Source organism: Ranitomeya imitator, chromosome 1, assembly GCF_032444005.1.
Source record: "Ranitomeya imitator isolate aRanImi1 chromosome 1, aRanImi1.pri, whole genome shotgun sequence".
NCBI lineage: Eukaryota > Metazoa > Chordata > Amphibia > Anura > Dendrobatidae > Ranitomeya > Ranitomeya imitator.
Genome location: NC_091282.1, coordinates 946,757,420 through 946,780,250, shown reverse-complemented (window position 1 = coordinate 946,780,250; position 22,831 = coordinate 946,757,420). Strand labels below are relative to the sequence as shown.

Below are 22,831 nucleotides of genomic sequence, written 5' to 3'. Positions count from 1 at the left end.
GCGGAATCCAAATCCCCCAAGCAAAACAAAGGGCCCTTTTAAACAAATTATTCAGGGCTTTTTTCCGTGCCAAAAATGTAAAATGTGTAAATCACTAAAACTAACCAAACAAAAACAAGTGATATCACGGAATGGTACGGAAATTCCCATCACTGACTTTATAACCTGTACAACGAAAGGAGTGATATACGTTATCGAATGTCCGTGTGGGAAACAATATGTGGGACGCACCAAACGGGCTTTGAGTCAAAGAATTAATGAGCACCTCCGAAATATACATAACAAATACGCTGATCACCCACTGTCTAAACATTTTTTAATCCACCACGAAGGACATCCGTGAGGATCAAAAGTGGTGGGTATGAAGGTGGTACATCGTGATTGGCGCAACGGCGATTTCATAAGTCAGATGTCTCGTGAAGAAACCAAATACATCTTTGAGATGGATACTTTGAGACCTAAAGGCCTTAATAATGAGGTGGAATTATTCGCATTTAACTAAACCTATGAGAGACATACCGCAGGTATATAGAGCCAATCCAGCGCAGGGGGAGCCAACCCTGATAAAGGAATCCGCGTCATTCCGAAACGCGTTGGTTTTTGGCTCCCACTGCGATCCGTAGTGTCTCCAGGGGCACCACATGACTCAAGATCACGTGACCCGAACGTCACTGCAGGTCCTGCGAAGCACCGCATTAGGACTTTCAAGTAAAGGCCGCGCGAGCGCCTGTCACCGGCCGGGACAGCGCTCGCATAAGCCGCCTGGAAGATATCAACTCCTGCATATATAAGCTAAGTAACCAGCAGCATTCATTTGTAGCAACTACGGATTTTTTAAGGCACCTATTTAAACTACAGGTACTGTACTGAGACTGCACGCGCAACCATTATTTCTGCATCGATCTATATATATGTACCTGTCTGATACAACACTGGGCTTTATTTCCAGGTAGTTTACGGGTGTTTTACTGTTAGAGTCCAATCACAGGAGTATACCATTATACTATATTTTTAATATCTTTGTAATTTTTAGGAGAAACATTAGCGCACTCCCGGTAGTATTAGAAAGTGTCGCAACAGTATCCTGGCTATTTTTAAGAATAGTAATTATCTATTAAGACCCCCCTTTCTTCTTTTCTTTCAACCATAGCTGCTAAATTCCATCTGTTTTGGTTCGAGTAAATGCACACACCTCCCACTGAGCAATGTGATAAACGTCCTTCACCTGACAGGTAAATACACACTGTGATTGTTTGATTATTGTATATATAGCAGACAGCGCAGGTAGTACGCATTGTATATATTATTTTATTATTATTCATTTCTGTGTGTGGTACAGAATACTACCTGCAGCTACTCTCATCCATCTGCACTAGCGCCGCTATTTTATTTCATTTTTTCCGTCCCTAAAATAAGAATTTATATAATTTCTGCAAACCTTTTTCATCCTGACATGCATTTTAAAAAATAAAGTTCACCTGAGCTCCTCCATGTTCTTCTTTGTGAGTTAGTGCTATATACATGATCCAGATCTTTATCACATTTTTTGGTGATAAAAGTGAAGTTAATCCCAAACCGAGTGGTAATTTGATATGAAATGATTTTTATTAACAACAGGTTAAAATTACATGCAGTAAGAAAAAGGTGCTAGATTTAAAAGAGGGACCAAGTTGCCATAGGAAACTCCAACCAATTTGGTCATGCATAAATACACACCTATAGCAAGGTATGGCAGTGCTCCACATGCAGAAACTCTAAGTGCAATTGCACCATATGGGGAAAAAAGTAGACAATACTGCCCCTAGTTATTACACTCAATCAAAAATAACACTAGTGTGCTCCATAGTGATAGATGGAATGAGGCATGAACGTGAAAACCCCTACGATGCTGTACAGCGCATGTGGATACTATGCCGCAGTGAAGTGGTATAACATTACCTAAGGTCAGCTGTGTGGAGTTCCTCGGCATCCCTCTGCCTCGATGCGCGTCCCTCTGCCTCTAATGCTTCTTCGGGAGGCGTGTCTAGGCAGGGGTAAGGCCGGTTTAAATATATAATAATACAGGAGAAAAAACGAGTCAGAAGCTCACAATATACAAACGTACACAAAACTTTTATTAAATATCCATATACATAAAACTAGAACTGTTAGTGTGCCAGTGCATACAGTTCTTGGAGCAATCAGTGATGTTTATAACAATATGAGGTACATGACAAAAATTCCAAATAAGTGAGTGCCGGTAGGTCCCGCCTGCACAATTGGGCCAGCACAATATAGCAAAGAATACCAAATCAAAGTACCATAATAAATTTATAAAAATATCACAGCAGTAGCAATAAGTTTCAAGCCTATCTGTATGCTGGTAGCACAAATGGTTAAATTTGGAAGCACATTATACATCCCTGTGAACGCCAACCACTCCCATTAGCTCCTAATAGAGCCTGCATAGCATGCTGAAAAAGCTGAGAGCAATAGTGGAGTTAAAGGCTACCATATATCCCTGTGGACCCCAACCACTTCCACCTACTCCCAGATAGTTCAGCATGTGCACATACCAGACTTGTCAAATCATGCCAGCTACTGATGCAAGAAACATGAATAAAAAAATGGCACTGCAGTTAAACATAGTATTTACCCATAGCGTGTTAGGCAGGTGTCCCGGGACTCACTCCCCAACGCACGTTTCGGTGCGAGTCCACCTTCTTCAGGGGGCGTGGCTTTGGAGGCAACTCATCCCACCCTAAATACCCGGCATGTGTGGTCACATGGTACAAGCGATCCAATCGTAATGATCGCATCAGCGCAAGTGCTCAGCATAGGTGCAGCAAAGTACCGTATATGCATGAATAGAAGCAACCATACAATGAGATCAGTGCAGCAAAGTACAGTATATACATGAATAGAAGCAACCATCCCCGGGCATTAGATATGTGTCAGCATAGGTGCAGCAAAGTGCCGTATATGCATGAATAGAAGCAACCATACCGTATATGCATGAATAGAAACAGCCATACCGTATATGCATGAATAGAAGCAACCATACAATGAGATCAGTGCAGCAAAGTACCGTATATGCATGAATAGAAGCACCCATACAATGAGATCAGTGCCATAAAGGCACAAGGAGAGCCCAATGTCAGGCAAAATGCCAGACATAACAGATAAAAAATAAAAACATGCCCACACATCCGTCTGCAACGCAAGACAGGTCACATGAAGCGGCTGGAGCCAAACCGCCACCATGCACCAAATCAAGCAGGGCAGATGGAGGGGGTACAATGAGCCGTGAATACAAAAATATACCTTTCTTTTTTGATCGCCATTGTATAGAAAGCCATAATAACTATGCTGAAATATCCCAAGAAAAGGGACATCGCAGCAATATCACTAGATACACTTCAGTTGACAAAATGCTGATCATCAGTACTTTAGAATATCAAAGAAGTGGTTAAATAAAGTCCATATTGAAGTTCAAAGCATCCTGATAGATATTGGGCTAGATGTATTTAGGAACCACTCTTCATATCCATCAACGTCCAGGTAATCTGCCGGGTATGGGGATACATCTTGAAAAGGGCATGTAACAGATGTTGAAACATATATGCTATATATGATTGATCACTAAAGAAATAAGAATAAAAAACATAAATGTCAAAACATAATAAAAATGATTAAAAAAAGCCAATAAAAAGACATACAACAGCAGAAGGCAGGATAATCTCAGGGAAAACACAAAGAGACAGCTACTATCTCATAAAGCGCATGTGAGTAATGGTCAGAGGAATGAAGCAAACCCCTGTGATTCATTGAGACCGTGGGGGGACATTGTGCCCAAGATGGTAATCCATCTGCATTCTTTTTGGGCAAGTAAGCGTTTCATGTCCCCACCATGGATCCCCAGTTGGATGTGCTGAATCCCTCTGACCAGAAAGGATTTAGGATCACATTGGTGGAAATTTCGAAAGTGCCTAGGTATGATCTTTAGCAAAGTTTGGTCAGTGACCGATGCCGCTGCAAGTATGTGACGCACGTGCTCACGAGTACGTGTTTTGAGCTGTCGTGACGTTAGCCCTATATAGATTTTATTGCAGTCACACGTAGCGTAATAGATCACCTGTGCAGTTGCACAGGTGATATGCTGTCTGATATTAAAGTTACGTGTTCCATCCGATGAGGTAAATGTGTTTGTTCTTAAAATATTCTTACAAGCTACACATCTACCACAGGGAAAGCACCCCTGTGGCGGTCCTCGGGAATTAAAGGGGCTTTTGATATCTGGTATGTAGTGACTTCTTACCAGCATATCTCCCAAATTCTGGCTGCGTCTTGCTGTCATTAGTGGATCCCTAGGTAAGTATTTTGACAGTATTGGATCCGTCTGTAACATGTTCCAATGCCGTTTTAGGCTCTCCCTCATCTGCATCCACTGACCATTATAGGTGGATATGAATCTAACTTGGTCATCACCTCTTTTTTGGTTTTTAGTTGGCCATGTAAAAGGGTGGAGCGGCTACTCCTCTTTGCCCGCATATCTCCCCGCTTGATGCAACGTTCACTGTACCCACGCATCCGAAACCTGTCACGTAAATCCGTCGCCTGAGCCTCAAATATTTCCTCAGACGAGCAAATACGTCTCATTCTGAGGAATTGGCCCACTGGGATGGCCCTAATGGTGGCTGTAAGATGGCCCGAACTCGCATGTAACAAAGCATTGACCGAGCTGGGCTTACGGTATACGTCAGTCTGCAACTGCAAGTGTTCATCCACCAATATTTTGACATCCAGAAAGTCCACCTCAGTCCTGCTGTATGTATATGTCAATTTGATATTATACATATTGGAGTTCAGGCCATCCATAAAATCACAGAGCTGCTGTTCGCCGCCCCGCCACACAATAAAAACGTCATCGATATAGCGTAGCCAGCACTGCACATGGTCCGCAGCCTGAACGCCCTCTCCCCCATAAATCTCCCTGTCCCAAAATCCTAGGAAGAGATTGGCGAAAGAGGGCGCACAGGCCGCCCCCATGGCAGTGCCGCACCGCTGTAGATAGAATACATCACGAAAGACGAAGAAATTGTGGGTCAGGATGTACTGGAGCAGCTCCAGGATAAGCTCACACATAGGGCCATCCCAGTTGCTGTTATCAAGAAAAAACCGACAGGCTTGAAGACCGTCACTGTGTCGGATGCATGTGTACAGTGATTCGATATCTGCCGTCACAAGTAACATATCTGAATCCAGGGGCATACCGTCAATTCTGGACAGAACATCCATTGTGTCCCGTGCGTACGAGGGTAAGGATTCCACAAGCGGCTTGAGGTAATAATCTATGAATTTACAAATAGGTTCACAGAGTCCACCCAAGCCGGACACAATGGGCCGACCGGGTGGATTCGAAGAATCCTTGTGAATTTTCGGTGTAAAATAGATGGTCGGAACTTTAGGGGTTTTTGTGAGTAGACCCTCCATTACTTTTTTGGGGATAATGCCTTTCTCAAAGGCCTGTTGTAAAATTAATTCAAGTTCTGCAGAAAAAGTAATTATAGGATTATGATCAAGACGATCGTATGTTTTTTTATCTTTCAATTGCCTATAGGCCTCCCTCTCATACATCCACTGTGGCCATATCACTATGTTCCCCCCCTTGTCGGCTGGCTTGATAACGATTTCCCTATAGCCTCTGAGATCTCTCAGGGCTAGTCTCTGCCGTGCTGTTAGATTATCGGTTTTACGAATGGTGGACATGTGTTGAAAATCATTCATAACTAACCTAGTAAATATGTCCACAGCTGGACACACCGACAAGGGGGGGGGAAACGAGTGGACCGTGGATATATGAAACGTGGGAACGTACCTGCACATGTTGAGTCCTGCTCAGCTAGAAGTTCCTCCAAGGCTCTTAGAGCTTCCATTTCTGCTTGTTCATTATGTGATTGCCCATCATGTCCTTTATTGTGTAATTTTTTAAGAATTAATTTTCTTGAAAACAAAAACAAATCCTTTATTGCTGTAAAAGAATCAAAATTATTAGTTGGTGAGAAGGTTAAACCCATGGACAGAACCTCCAACTGAGCCTGAGTCAGAACATGCGCAGATAAATTAATTACCTCTAGTTGGTTGGTTTTGTGCTTTTTATCTTGTTTGTTGGCATATCCCACTTAACGCTTCACCTGAATATCCTTATTGGGGAACATCTTATAAGGTTCAACAGCCTTCGAATGCGATTTAGATGATTCCTCACTTGATGCGCATGAGGTCATAGGTGCAGATATAGATCTCCTCCTAGATCCCTTCATGTATTTACGTGATTTCCAATTCCACCTATACATCATATTGGACCGTCTGTCCCCAACATCTCGCTAGAACTTCGCTGTCTTAGTGGCACAAATCTCCATCTCCCACTTCTGGAATTCTTTATCAACTTCACAATTAAGTGCTTGTAATTCTACCTCAGATAGCTCTCGCTTAAGTGAGTTTTGCACAATCTCAATTTCTTTGTCCAGGGAGTCTATGGTATCTTTATTTAATTGGGCTAATAGTACCATAAAGCCCTTTGAGCATGTAGTAGCATATTCCTCCCGGTTTAAATATAACAGGGTGCCGCGCGAATTGGATGTATTGCAAAGTGGGAGGATATTAGGTATCTTTACTTCCGGTTATACGGAATGAAGATGAAATTGTTATCCGCAATAGAGTGGTAAATATTAAATAAACCAAGGGGCGGTGAGGAAATACTTGTATTTATGGCGCTCACTGTGTATATGGTGAAAAAATATATATAGCGGCGCGTGTGCGGGCGATTTCTGTACATATGATGAGGGAATATAGTGGCGCATGCGCTGATGATCTCTGTATATAAGAGGGAGTATAGCGGCGCATTTGTGGGTGGTCAGACCGGAGGTGTAAGTGGGGATAGGTTGCGGTCATGTGATCCCGACGTGCCCGTCATCAGTGATGATGACATAGGTACGTGGCACCGCTGCAGGCCGCTTTCCATCTCCCAGCCGTGTCCGCAAACCACGCATGCGCACCACTCCAAGGGGGAAACTATGAATAAGAGTAAGATGATGTTGTGGGTCTATGTGTGTAAGTGTGACTTGCAGTGACTAAACCAATGTTAAAAAGGATATGAATATAAGTAAGTGAAATGAATAATTGGGGGATAAGTATATAGATAAGAAGTGAAATAATAAGTGACTAATCATATCAAGTGTCACTCAATAATTAGTAAAAATCCTAAAGTGAAGCTTTGTTAAACATAACTACAGGTCCTTCTCAAAAAATTAGCATATAGTGTTAAATTTCATTATTTACCATAATGTAATGATTACAATTAAACTTTCATATATTATAGATTCATTATCCACCAACTGAAATTTGTCAGGTCTTTTATTGTTTTAATACTGATGATTTTGGCATACAACTCCTGATAACCCAAAAAACCTGTCTCAATAAATTAGCATATTTCACCCATCCAATCAAATAAAAGTGTTTTTTAATAACAAACAAAAAAACCAACAAATAATAATGTTCAGTTATGCACTCAATACTTGGTCGGGAATCCTTTGGCAGAAATGACTGCTTCAATGCGGCGTGGCATGGAGGCAATCAGCCTGTGACACTGCTGAGATGTTATGGAGGCCCAGGATGCTTCAATAGCGGCCTTAAGCTCATCCAGAGTGTTGGGTCTTGCGTCTCTCAACTTTCTCTTCACAATATCCCACAGATTCTCTATGGGGTTCAGGTCAGGAGAGTTGGCAGGCCAATTGAGCACAGTAATACCATGGTCAGTAAACCATTTACCAGTGGTTTTGGCACTGTGAGCAGGTGCCAGGTCGTGCTGAAAAATGAAATCTTCATCTCCATAAAGCATTTCAGCCGATGGAAGCATGAAGTGCTCCAAAATCTCCTGATAGCTAGCTGCATTGACCCTGCCCTTGATGAAACACAGTGGACCAACACCAGCAGCTGACATGGCACCCCACACCATCACTGACTGTGGGTACTTGACACTGGACTTCAGGCATTTTGGCATTTCCTTCTCCCCAGTCTTCCTCCAGACTCTGGCACCTTGATTTCCGAATGACATGCAAAATTTGCTTTCATCAGAAAAAAGTACTTGGGACCACTTAGCAACAGTCCAGTGCTGCTTCTCTGTAGCTCAAAAGTGGCTTTACCTGGGGAATGCGGCACCTGTAGCCCATTTCCTGCACACGCCTGTGCACGGTGGCTCTGGATGTTTCCACACCAGACTCAGTCCACTGCTTCCTCAGGTTCCCCAAGGTCTGGAATCGGTCCTTCTCCACAATCTTCCTCAGGGTCCGGTCTCCTCTTCTCGTTGTACAGCGTTTTCTGCCACATTGTTTCCTTCCAACAGACTTACCATTGAGGTGCCTTGATACAGCACTCTGGGAACAGCCTATTTGTTGAGAAATTTCTTTCTGGGTCTTACCCTCTTGCTTGAGGGTGTCAATGATGGCCTTCTTGACATCTGTCAGGTCGCTAGTCTTACCCATGATGGGGGTTTTGAGTAATGAACCAGGCAGGGAGTTTATAAAAGCCTCAGGTATCTTTTGCATGTGTTTAGAGTTAATTAGTTGATTCAGAAGATTAGGGTAATAGGTCGTTTAGAGAACCTTTTCTTGATATGCTAATTTATTGAGACAGGTTTTTTGGGTTATCAGGAGTTGTATGCCAAAATCATCAGTATTAAAACAATAAAAGACCTGACAAATTTCAGTTGGTGGATAATGAATCTATAATATATGAAAGTTTAATTGTAATCATTACATTATGGTAAATAATGAAATTTAACACTATATGCTAATTTTTTGAGAAGGACCTGTAAAGTGCGGTCTACATTACACAATGCCAATTGTGAACAGAGATACATTTATAGGTCCCCTTAATAAGGGTCATCACTATGAGTGTACATAAAGTGCTATGTGCAAAAGTGCTAATTATCTATATATATAATTGTCTAAGGGTTTTTCCGTCTGTCTGTCTGTCCTGGAAATCCCGGCTCTCTGATTGGTCGAGGCCGCCAGGCCTCGACCAATCAGAGACCGGCACAGCATCGACGTAGAAATCCCGCGTCTCTGATTGGTCGAGGCCGCCAGGCCTCGACCAATCAGCAACGGGCACAGCGACGATGATGTCATAAAGGACGTAGACATCCCGCGTCTCTGATTGGTGGAGGCCGCGCGGCCTCCACCAATCAGCAACGGGAATAGCGACGATGATGTCATAATGGACGTAGACATCTCACGTTTCTGATTCAGCGACGGGCACAGTATCGACGTAGATGTCATAATGGTTGCCATGGCGACGATGATGTCATAAAGGTTGCCTCGACCAATCAGCGACGGGCACAGTGTGCCGCGAATTCTGGAATCATCATTGTCCATATACTACGGGGACATGCATATTCTAGAATACCCGATGCGTTAGAATCGGGCCACAATCTAGTCTACTATATAATTGTCTAAGGGTCACTTCCGTCTTTCTGTCCTTCTGTCACGGTTATTAATTCGCTGATTGGTCTCGCCAGCTGCCTGTCATGGCTGCCGCGACCAATCAGCGACGGGCACAGTCCGGAAGAAAATGGCCGCTCCTTACTCCCCGCAGTCAGTGCCTGTCGCCCGCATGCTCCCCTCCGGTCACCGCTAACACAGGGTTAATGCCGGTGGTAACGGTGTTATGAAAGGCAATTCAGAATCACAATGGACATGGAGGTCAGAGCACATACAGTGAACTGACAATAACCCAAAATAATAGAACGAGCTCTGAGACGTGGGAACTCTGCAGACCGCAATCCCTAAGCCTATCAAACCACACTAAAGGTAGCCGTGGAGCGCTCCTGACCAGAACCTAGGCGCCTCGTCACAGCCTGAGAAACTAGCTAATCCTGAAGATAGAAAAATAAGCCTACCTTGCCTCAGAGAAATTCCCCAAAGGAAAAGGCAGCCCCCCACATATAATGACTGTGAGTAAGATGAAAACACAAACATAGAGATGAAACAGATTTAGCAAAGTGAGGCCCGACTAGCTGAACAGAACGAGGATAGGGAAGATAACTTTGCGGTCAGCACAAAAACCTATAAAAAACCACGCAGAGGGGACAAAAAGACCCTCCGCACCGACTAACGGTACGGAGGTGGTCCCTCTGCGTCTCAGAGCTTCCAGCAGGCGAGAAAAACCAATAAAGCAAGCTGGACAGAAAAATAGCAACAAAATAACATAAGCAAAACTTAGCTTTGCAGAGCAGCAGGCCACAGGAATGATCCAGGGAAAAAACAAGTCCCACACTGAAACATTGTCAGGAAGCATAGATCAAAGCATCAGGTGGAGTTAAGTAGAGAAGAAGCTAACGAGCTCACCAGATCACCTGAGGGAGGAAACTCAGAAGCTGCAGTACCACTTTCCTCCACAAACGGAAGATCCCAGAGAGAATCAGCCGAAGTACCACTTGTGACCACAGGAGTGAACTCTGCCACAGAATTCACAACATAACGGACCGCGTTATGCCGCGGGTAACGCACTCCGTTACCGCCGCTATTAACCCTGTGTGTCCCCAACTTTTTGCTATTGACGCTGCCTATGTGGCATCAATAGTAAAAAATGTAATTTTAAAAAAAATAAACCTGCTATACTCACCCTCCGTAGTCTGCTGAGTGCTCCCGCCGGCCGCCATCTTCCACTGCAGTTTCCGGTGGCAAAGATGGTATGGCAGAAGGACCTGCCATGACGTCACGGTCATGTGACCGCGACGTCATCACAGGCCCTGCGCGCGCCTGCGCTAGAAAGACCTGCCATTACGTCACAGTCATGTGACCGCGACGTCATCACAGGTCCTGCGCTCTGATACCAAACCTGGGACCGCAAGCTGCCGTGGTCTACAAGGGGCCTTCGGAAAGGTGAGTATATGTTTATTTTTTCACCTGTGACAAACCTGGCTGGGCAATATACTACGTAGCTGGGCAATATACTACGTGACTGGTCAATATACTACGTGGCTCTATGCTGTATACTACGTAACTGGCCAATATACTACGTGGCTGCGCAATATACTTCGTCACTAGGCAATATACTACGTCACTAGGCAATATACTACGTAACTGGGCAATATACTACGTGGCTCTGGGCTGTATACTACGTAACTGGCCAATATACTACGTGGCTGCGCAATATACTACGTCACTAGGCAATATACTACGTGGCTGGGCAATATACTACGTGGCTGGGCAATATACTACGTCACTGGGCAATATACTACGTCACTGGGCAATATACTACGTGACTGGGCAATATACTACGTGGCTTGACAATATACTACGTGGGCTGTGCAATATACTACATGGACATGCATATTCTAGAATACCCGATGCGTTCGAATCGGGCCACCATCTAGTATGATACATAAGTAAACAGCAATTGACCTTGAATGAAATACATATAGGTACAAACATTAATATACAATACTTAGACTAGAAAAGAAATGCTATAATAAATGCTATAATAAAACCCCAAGGAATACTTAAAAGCACAGAGAAAAGAAAACTAAAAAGGGGGTGGAGCCACAAGTCACCAACAGATCGCTTAAAGTCCAACTGGTTGTTGTCCCAGAAATAATAGTCTGAAGGGCCATAGGCTTCAATATTTCTCAATATAATCCCTTGGTGATTTTTACTGAAGAGATCCTCCTCTTCCAAGCGCCGACAGTCATTGTAACCATATTCTGCATCAGCCACTGTTTCAGCATGTATAATAAACACAAATAGAACTTACTAAAATATAAAGAAATAAAGAAAAAATAATTAGTAAAACCAATAAAGAGAACAACAGAAATATTCCACCTGGAATTCTGCAAGCACCTTCTCCAGGTCCATCGGAGCACCTCCAACAGTGCTTGTCGGGCCGAGCTGGGCAGATTCCCTCTACACCTGACAGTTCTAAAGAGGGCGCTGTAATTCCGGGCTCACCTGCATAGGAGCAATCCAAGCTCCCATCACCATAAAGCCCTGATACATGAAGGTGAAACAGAAAAACCAGAACCCCCGGAACAGCCCAGCCAAACCCAACCGGAGCAGAACACCAATCACAACAACCTGACAAAAGCCGGAATTAGGAAGATGGCAGATGAAGGCCAGGAGAGGTATGTCAGTGACTGGAAGAATGATATCATCAGCTCACAGAAACTGACCATGTACCGGAGCCTACAGAGAGACTACAGACTGGCCCCATATCTGGAGAAACTCCCGGACCCCAGAGACCGCCAGATCCTGAGCCGATATAGACTCAGCGCCCACAGTCTGGCCATCGAATCTGGCCGACACAGGCAGAGCTACAAGCCCAGGGAGGAAAGACTGTGCCAACACTGTGACCAGGAGGCCATAGAGGACGAAACCCACTTCCTGCTACACTGCTCCAAATACTCAGCAGTGAGGGACACTCACTTCAGGAGACTCTCACATCTCTTCCCAGACTTCATCACCATGAAGGAGGAAGAGAAAACATATATCTTGCTGGGAGAAGAAGAGAGAGCGGTGGAGATAGCAGCGCGGTATGTGAGCGAATGCCATAGACTGCGAGAAAGAGAACTATGATGCCATGGACTATAGCCCCCAACCTGGATCTGCCCCATCCACCTCCCCTATGCCATGGACTATAGCCCCCACAATGGACCTGCCCCATCCACCTCCCCTATGCCATGGACTATAGCCCCCAACCTGAACCTGCCCCATCCACCTCCCCTATGCCATGGACTATAGCCCCCAACCTGGATCTGCCCCATCCACCTCCCCTATGCCATGGACTATAGCCCCCAACCTGGATCTGCCCCATCCACCTCCCCCCACAGCTCCTACCCAACATCCCCTCAGTCCCTATCCCTATTGCCTCTATACACTTGCTTTGGCAAAACTGATGTGTATTTGGTCCTGCCAATAAAGCTTCTTTGAATCTTGAATCTTGACTGACACACATATAAATAAAACCCCTACCATATACTTCCAGTATAAACGTGGAGGATGAAACAACTACAATATTATGAATTACAAAAAAGCTCCAAATCCAAAACTCTCATTAAGCCCCTGTGGTGTGAGTGTACCTAATCTGTATGTCCATTGGCACTCTTTCTTGGCTAGTCTCTTGCTTAGATCCCCTCCTCTAGGTCCGAGGTCAATAAGGTCAATGCCCTTAATCTGAAGCTGTCTAAAATGACATTGGTGAAATCTTGTAAAGTGTCTGGGGAGAGTGGCTGTTCTAGCTTTCTCAATGTCAAGGCAATGCTCCCGTACTCTGATTTTACGTTCCCGACTAGTCATGCCAATGTAAATTTTCTTACACAGGCATTGTGCGTGGTATATTACTCCCTTCGTGGCGCATGTAATGTGAGCCCTTATCTCAAATTTTCTAGTATTGTCAAAGTTGCAGAAGGTAAAGCCTTTTTGCATATTAGCGCATCCTTTGCACAATCCACAAGGAAAAAAGCCCCTATGTTCCGTATATTTCTTAGTGATTTCCTTTCTTTTAGGATCGTAGGAACTGTGCGTGAGAATATCACGCAAATTTGGGGCCCTTTTTGCCACAAAGGTGGGACGCTCGGGTAAAATCTTCTTGAGAGTTAGGTCTGTATGCAGAATCTGCCAATGTTTTAAAATGACGTTTTTTAGATCATACCACCCATTACTGTAGTTAGTAATAAACCTTACCTGATTGTCACCTATGTTGCAAGTGGAAATAGGTTGGTTTTTGTGTAGTGGGTGTTCTCTGGGGGCATCCCTGGCTCTCCTATATCCTCTGTCTATTATCTTTCTGTTCTCGCCCCTTTTTCTTACTGCATGTAATTTTAACCTGTTGTTAATAAAAATCATTTTATATCAAATTACCACTCGGTTTGGGATTAACTTCACCAAAAAAATGTGATACATTAACTTATTTAGTGGTATATCTTTCCCTGTCATAGGGATATATCTATTTTAAGGGCACTTTTTGTGATTTATATGATCCAGATCTGCCCTTTTACTGTAACAAAACAAGAAGAGACTGTAGTCGGCTACTGTGGAAGCAAAGTAGATCTGTTCTCCGTAGCCGTTCAGCCAGCCTGCAAGGATGTAGACCCTCATCTACTCCATGTGCTGCCAATTAGTCTTTGGCATGCCTTTTGCCATAGTCCTTGCCTATATAAAATGTAGTAAGACACAGGATCTATAAATCTAGTTATTCCAACAACATGGTCCTATGTACAGGAAAATGAATGTAATGAGTGTGAGATAACAGATAAACTTTTCCAGCAATAAATGTAAAATTATGTTTTTGAAATTATTAACCCCTTGCTGCAATAAAACGTACAGTGGCATCCTATTGTGGCTCCACGACTTTGATGCAAGCTCACAAGCCAAGTCCTCATCTTTCCTGGCAGATGAGAGTTGTGAAAGTTGACTATTATTTGCCTCCCACAACCGCGGGTGGAGCATAATTGAGCTCTTCCTGTGGCTATCAACCTTTTAATTGCTGCTGTCAATCACGGACTGGCTGTAATCCGACCCCCGTAATTTTGCCACAAAAAACTGGGAAAACTTAATGACTCGAGTATAAGCCTAGGGTGGGAAATGCAGCAGCTACCGGTAAATGTCAAAAGTAAAAACAGATACCAACAAAAGTAAAATTAATTGAGACATCAGTAGGTTAAGTGTTTTTGAATATCCATATTGAATCAGGAGCCCCATATAATGCTCCATAAAGTTTATGATGGGCCCCATAAGATGCTCCATATTAAAATATGCCCAATATAATGCTGCACAAATGTTGATTATGGCCCCATAAGATGCTCCATAAAGATATTTGCCCCATATAGTGCTGCACAAACGTTGATCATGGCCCCATACAGACACTTGCCCCATAATAGTGCTGCACAAACGTTATGGCCCCATACAGACACTTGCCCCATATAGTGCTGCACAAACGTTATGGCCCCATATAGTGCTGCACAAACGTTATGGCCCCATAGAGACACTTGCCCCATATATTGCTGCATAAACTTTATGGCCCCATACAGTGCTGCACAAACGTTATGGCTCCATATAGTGCTGCACAAACGTTATGGCCCCATACAGTGCTCCACAAACGTTATGGCCCCATACAGTGCTGCACAAACGTTATGGCCCCATACAGTGCTGCACAAACGTTATGGCCCCATAGAGTGCTGCACAAACGTTATGGCCCCATATAATGCTGCACAAACGTTCTGGCCCCATAGATGCTCCATACAGACACTTGCCCCATTTGCTGTTGCTGCGATAAAAAAATTAAAAAATCACATAATCATCTCTCCGTCGCTCAGGCCCCCGGCACTTTCAATATTCACCTGCTCCTCGTTCCGGCGCCGCTCCATCTTCAGCATCTCCGGCACTGACGTTCAGGGCACGCACTAACCACGTCACCGCGCCCTCTGACCTGAGCGTCACTGCTGAAGACGGAGCGGTGCCGGAACGAGGAGCAGGTGAATATCGCGCAGAGCTCCCCTCCCCGTTATACTCACCTGCCCCTGGCGCGGTCCCTGCACGTCTGTTCCCCGGCAGCTTCTTCCTGTACTGAGCGGTCACCCCGTTACCGCTCATTACAGTAATGAATATGCGGCTCCACCTCTATGGGAGGTGGAGCCGCATATTCATTACTGTAATGAGCGGGACCATGTGACCGCTCATACAGGAAGCTGTCAGCGTCGGGGAAAAGACGTGTAGGGACCGCACCAGGTGTAGGTGAGTATAATTAGACGGCCCCCGTTTCCCCTCCCCTGCCGACCCCTGGGTATGACTCGAGTATAAGCCGAGAGGGGGACTTTCAGCCCAAAAAAATGGGCTGAAAATCTCGGCTTATACTCGAGTATATACGGTAAGTGTTTTTGAATATCCATATTGAATCAGGAGCCCCATATAATGCTCAATAAAGTTTATGATGGCCCCATAAGATGCTCCATTTTAAAACATGCCCCATATAATCCTGCATAAAGGTTAGATCCAGCGATGTGTTCACTGGTTGGTAACCAGGGTAAATATTGGGTTACTAAGCGCAGGGCCACGCTTAGTAACTTGATATTTACCCTGATTACCATTGTAAAAGTTAAAAAAAAAAAAAACAGTACATACTCACATTCTGTTGTCTGTCACGTCCCCCGGCGTCAGCTTCCCGCACTGACTGTGTCAGCGCCGGCCGGCTGTAAAGCAGAGCACAGCGGTGACGTCATGACGTCACCGCTGTGCTCTGCTTTACGGCCGGCCGGCACTGACAGTCAGTGCAGGAAGGTGACGCCGGGGGACGTGACAGACAACAGAATGTGAGTATGTTGTGTTTTTTTTTTTTTACATTTACAATGGTAACCAGGGTAAACATCGGGTTACTAAGCGCAGCCCTGCGCTTAGTAACCTGATGTTTACCCTGGTTACCCGGGGACTTCGGCATCGTTGGTCGCTGGAGAGCTGTCTGTGTGAAAGCTCTCCAGCGACCACACAACGACTTACCAACGATCACGGCCAGGTCATATCGCTGGTCGTGATCGTTAGTAAATCGTTTAGTGTAACGGTACCTTTACATCCGACTCGCTGTGCTGCAGACATCACGGACCCAGTGATGACCAGGGGGGCAAGATTACAGCATCTGAGATGGCGACTGATATGGGAGAGTGACCACAGTAATGTCAAGTGGAATGGAGGCACCCAGTTGTCAAAGTATTAATAAATTTCAAGTAGAAATATCAGAGAATCAGAACATTGCTGAGTTCTACAAAAAGATGCTTAAAAATTGTTCTTTCCTGAGGATACAAATATTTCCTAAAATAGAGCAAAATCTACAGCTGGTACCTGCCGGTACCTGCCTGTAGCTGCGCCAACTGCAGTCTGACACTTTTCAACCAGGTAGATGGTGACTTCGAACTGAGTGGGGAGTTATGAAAAATATATTATAAGTATTGTCATAAGGTTACTGGTGTACAATGTGTCACGGAAAGCAGTCTCTGTATCACGGGGATCTGTTGAAGCGTTCCAGAGCTATAACCTCATAGAGTGACAGTGGTCAGAATAGTAAAAATTGGTCTGGTTAGGAATGTGAAAACAGGCTCCGTGGTGGAGGGGTTAATATTTTGTTGCACACCCTTTGGAATAAATACAAAAGTATTCAGACCCTTTTAAATTTCTCACTCTTTGTTTCATTGCAGCCATTTGGTAAATTCAAAAAAAGTTCATTTTTATTCGGACTCCAATGACAGCACCACGAGAGAGGGGATCCGCCCCTTATGAACAGGAAACCCACAGATACCCACAGAAACCCACGTATCAGTTGGTTTCCTGTTCCTATAGGGACTGAATCCTACAGAATTTACAAAAGGATCCCAGGCCGGCCGACTCAGGTAGCGGGTGGGGGGGTCTCCTACCTCGGCCGGTGCGGAGATCCTGGAGATGTCACGGTGGTCCTGGCAGGGCTGCACGGCGGTGACATTTTCGGCAGGGAGCGGTCGCCGGTGGTGTCCTGTCTCCAAGACCAGCACTAGGTAACTATGTCCCCTGGGTCTCCTCCTTCCAGTGGAATGGTGCGGCTGGGGGTTCTGTCTGCGGCGGCGGCGACATTTGGTGGTGCCACCGGTGTGCTGCGGGTTAGCCTGGCGTCCCACGCTGCTCGAAGCGCTGGGAGCTGGGGTGACGTCTGGGGGCGGAGCCGGCAGTCACTTCCGGGTTTTCGAGGTCCCGCGCATGCGCGGTGCATCCAAGATAGCGGCGCCCAACCACAATTGCACGCCGCTGGCAATCAGACCCCGGAGACGTCCTGCACCTGGGGGGGAGGCAGGCGGCAAATCAGGGGAGCGCTTGGCATATCTGCTGACCGGAGGAGGGGTTATATGAAGAGCTCCAGATCTGGGTTCCGTGCTTCTGGCCTCATATTGTGAGAATGGAGAGTGAGCAGGAACAGCAGCCTCAGCTGCTGGAAGAGGTGTCTCAGAAGCCCAAAGGAAAGGAACATGACAGAAGGAGTAGTGAATCTGGATGCAAAAGCTCCTCCAGACAGGGGTCTGGAGCATCAGCCAGGAAGAATCCCTCTCATATTCCGGTATCTCTTTCTTTGGGCAGCCGCTGGTAAGTGATCTTCGTGAAATTTCACCCAGTGACTTGATTCCCCTCATATGTTTTATTGTAGGGGAAGAAATGCGTCACTAAGGCGAAACACAAAGAATGCGCCATCTGCGGGGTTCCCTTACCTGAGTCGTGCCCTAAAAAACTGTGCCCCGCCCCCTGTATCCAGCAGACGGTGAGGTCTCAAGAAGGGGGAGGGGGTGAGAGCATTATTTCTACATAGATTAGATTGCCTTACTTGCCTCCTCTGGTAGCGGAAGAATCCCTTATTATGGCCGCAAGCCTGAAAGAGATGGTCAGGATGGAAGTCAAACAATCCATAAAGTGCCTATCTCAAGCAGGAAGCTCTAAATATAAAGCCCCATTGTTCTCCGATTCTTCAGCGGATGAGGATAGGGATAAAGTTTCCTGCGGTTCAGCTACATCGTCCTCTTCCTCGGATGAAGACACCGCTCACTTTTGTCTACCTCTTGAGAGGATAGATAAGTTAGTTAAAGCAGTCAGAGGAACAATGGGCATAACAGAACCCAAACCACAACTATCCAAGGAGGAGATCATGTTTAGTGGATTGGAGCAAAAGAAAAGTAGAGCTTTTCCGCTAATTGAAAAAATTCAAGAACTTCTTAATAGGGAGTGCAAGACGCCTGAGGAAAAAGGTTCCTTACCACCAGCACAAAAACGCAGGTATCCCTTGATGACCCAGCAGTCATCAATTGGGAAAAAGCCCCTAAATTAGATGCGGCAATAGCCAAAGTGGCGAAACGGGCCTCTCTTCCCTTTGAGGATATGGGAACCCTTAAGGACCCCCTTGACAGGAAGGCGGACCCTTTTCTAAAGGGTACCTGGGAAATGGCGGCCGGTTCCTTAAGACCTGCGGTGGCTTCAACCTGCACAGTCAGATCAATGATGGTTTGGCTGGACCAGTTAGAGACCCAGTTGAAAGAGGGAGCTTCTAGGGACTCTATTCTAACTGCTTTACCGGTGATTCAGGAGGCGGCTGCCTTCTTGTCGGACGCTTCCATTGACTCTGTTAAAATGGCAGCTAGAGCAGCAGGATTCTCTAATGCGGCTAGGAGAGCCCTGTGGTTAAAATGCTGGCCAGGTGATATACAAAAAAGATCAAAGCTTTGTGCCATTCCGTGTAAAGGAGAATATTTATTTGATCCCACCTTGGATGAACTCCTAGAGAAAGCAGGAGACGACAAAAAGAAGTTCCCTAATCTATTTGGGTCCTATCGTCGTCCCTTCACTAAGAAGAGATTTGGTCGGGGAAGAAAGCGTGCCTTTTCACCTGTAAGAGATCGGTCTAGATTGGATGATAGACGTAGAAGAGGTACAGGATATATGTTCCGTCGTTCCTCAAAGGAGAGAAAGAAGGAAGACAAACGACTAGGAATCCCGGTGGGGGGTAGACTATTGCATTTCTATTCAGAATAGTCAGAGATCACAAATAGTGTTTGGGTACAAAACACTATTTCTCGGGGTCTCACACTTGAGTTTATCCGTACTCCACGGGATAATTTTAAATTGACTCCTTTACGTTCTTCTCCCCTCTTACAATCAGCTTTAGAAGAAGAGGTGTTCTAAAAATGTCCTTATACACTGTAGAGGTTCCAAAGTCTGATAGAGGAAAGGGATTTTATTCTCCCCTGTTTCTTATTCAGAAACCTGATAAGACTTATAGGACCATTATAAATCTTAGACATCTTAATAGTTTTTTTTTTATTCAAATAAATTTTTATTAAGAATAACAAGGCAATTAACATGTTACATTTACATTTTCAATATAGAGTATTTCCCCCCCTCTCCCCCTTCAAACAGCCCCCTTCGATCCCAAAGCCCCCCACCCCCACCCCACAAAGCAGCTCATCTTGTTAATTACTACCATCATTAAAACAATAGAGTATCTAATCCCTCAACCATTCGTATAAGCCACACTTCACATTACTATCCCATAGCAATCCATGGAGACCACATTTTATTGAACGTTTCAGTTTTCCCTTTCTTCTTATAAATCCCTTTTTCTAGTGTCAGGCCCTGTTTTACGTACTGGAGGAATTCTCCTCTTGACGGCGGCTCTTCCCTAATCCAGTTTCTAGCTATCACCTTCCTAGCCATATCAATCTGGCTATAGCTATCTTTAGGTGTTTATCCACTCCAATCTCATCCACGCATCCCAACAAACAGACAACTGGATCCCTTGGCACCGTGCATCCATACGCACCTTCCATACGACTCAAAACTACCACCCAGAAGGCAGCCAACCTCGGACATGTCCACATCATATGGAAAATGTCTGCATCCGTAGACTTACACCTCGGACATTCAGAGTCATTACGCAATCCTGCCTTATATAGCACCATCGGAGACCTATAAACTCTGTGTATCACATAGAGCTGTGACAGTCTATACGGTTCACTCAGCGACAGTCTTGGGATCCATTCCAACACCGACTCCCAAGTCTCGTTATCTATTGGGCCCAAATCCCTTTCCCATTTAGCTCTTGCCATTATTGGACACCCCAATAGAAAAGTGTGCAACAGATCCCTGTACAGAGTGGATATGACTCCTCCAGTCGTCCCATCATTACACACATACTCCAGTACTATATCCCTTTGAATCCTAATACCTCCGTTCCTACTCTTGAGCTCCAAAGGCATGCCTCATCCGCAAATATTGATACTCCCCTGCAGACCCAAGACCAAATTCCGCCTGCAATTGGGAAAATTATTTCAGTTCACCTTGTTCAATTATTTGATACACATACTGAATCCCTTTGCCCAACCACTCTATCAGTACCCCCAATGCCTCAAATTCTTTCAGATTGTTATTATGCCATAGCGGCGAGTATCTAGTCAAGTCCGTGATCCCACGTATGTGCCTCAATCTACTCCACAGCTTGCGTATCAACAGCAAAGTCGGATATAGCTTCCCCAAACTCTCCAAGGATCCATCCTCCAAACATTGCACCACTGGCCTTCTTTTTGTCACCACCTCCATCAACCGCTGTACTGCCCCAGATGACCCTTCATGCGCCCAGCCCTGCTGACTCTGGGCTGCAAGAAAGTACAACTCAGGGTTAGGCAATGCCAGACCCCCATCATCCTTGGGTCGCTGAAGTGTCTCCAGTTTGATACGCGGATGCTGCCTCCCCCAAATCAGATTCCTAAACAGAGAGTTGATCTGTCTAAATTTCCCACGTGGTATCCAAACCGGCGCATTGTGAAGAATATACAATATTTTCGGCATCAGAATCATTTTGATAAGATTCACCCTGCCTACCACAGACAAATGTAGCTTAAGCCATGCATCCGCTTTTGCCTTGAGGGCACCCAAGATTGGAGTCAGATTCTCATGTATATAGTCAGTGACCGGCATAGATACCCATATTCCCAGGTACTTAAATTTACTCGTCACCTCCAGTCGCCCGTCCTCCAATGGCTCCCCATCCACATCGTCCACCTTAAACAAGATAGACTTACTCCAATTTATCCTAAGTCCCGACACTGATCCGAATCGTTCAATAATCCCAATGGCTCCCTCCAAGGATGCAACCGGGTCAGCCAGAAACAACAAAATATCATCCGCATACAACGCCACCCTTTCTTCAATCACCCCATATTTAAACCCCGTCATCTCATCAGACTGTCGAAGCGTAGCGGCCAGTGGTTCCACCGCCAGAGCAAACAAAAGGGGGGAAAGCGGACACCCCTGTCTCGTCCCTCTAGCCAATTGTATGGTCCGTGACAACTCCCCGTTTACCCTAACCCTGGCCATCGGCATCGAGAACATTAATTGAATCCATGATATGAACTGCGGTCCAAACCCCATTCTTTGCAACACCTGCCAGAGATACCCCCACTCCACACTATCGAACGCCTTGTGAGCGTCTAAAGATGCAATAACTCTCTGGCCACAGTTATCGGCTTTGAGTTGCAAGTTCATATACAGCCTTCGTAGATTAATCGCAGTTGACCTATCAGGCATAAAGCCAGACTGGTCTGAGTGTATCAGGCCAGAAATAACACTTGTCAACCTCATCGCCAACACCTTAGCCAGGAGTTTAACGTCGATAGTAAGCAAAGAAATTGGCCGATATGAATCCGGCTGTGTCGGGTCTTTCCCCTCCTTTGGAATCACCACTATTGTGGCCTCCCGCATAGATGCCGGTAGCCTTCCACCATTCGTAGCCTCTTCCAAGACAGCCTTCAATTTAGGGATCAACACTTCCCCCAAGCTTTTATAAATTTCGGCAGGAAATCCGTCTACGCCAGGCGCCTTCCCATTAGCCATCGACTGCAATGCCCGTCCCAGTTCCTCCTCCGTAATGGGAGCCTCCAAATCCTCCCTAGCTGTGTCACTCAGCCTCGGGAGCTCCAACTCCTCAAGGAACGCCACCGTGTCCTCCATTGACCCATCTACCCGAGAGGAGTATAAGTCTGCGTAAAAATCTGCAAAAGTCTCCAAAATCTCTGAAGTCTCAGAAACAGCAACACCACTCCCAGTCACCAAAGAGTGAACAAAGGAAGTATTTCTCTGGGCAGATGCCACCAGCGACAGCAAATGACCCACTGATTCACCCTCCTGGTAATAGGCCAAATTCATGAATTCCCTCTTCCTTTCAGCCTTACTCAGCAAGACCGCCTCTAGCTGGCTTTGAGCTGCCTTTAACCTCCTCCCAGCCTCCAAAGTACCCATTATTACCA

General features: G+C 45.4%; 1 protein-coding gene across 1 annotated transcript in view; it reads left to right on the top strand.

The window, feature by feature from the left end:
- The window catches only part of SLC9B2 (solute carrier family 9 member B2), a 177,812-nt gene that overhangs the window by 120,217 nt on the left and 34,764 nt on the right, over window positions 1-22,831 (top strand). The gene's annotated exons all lie outside the window — the stretch shown is intronic.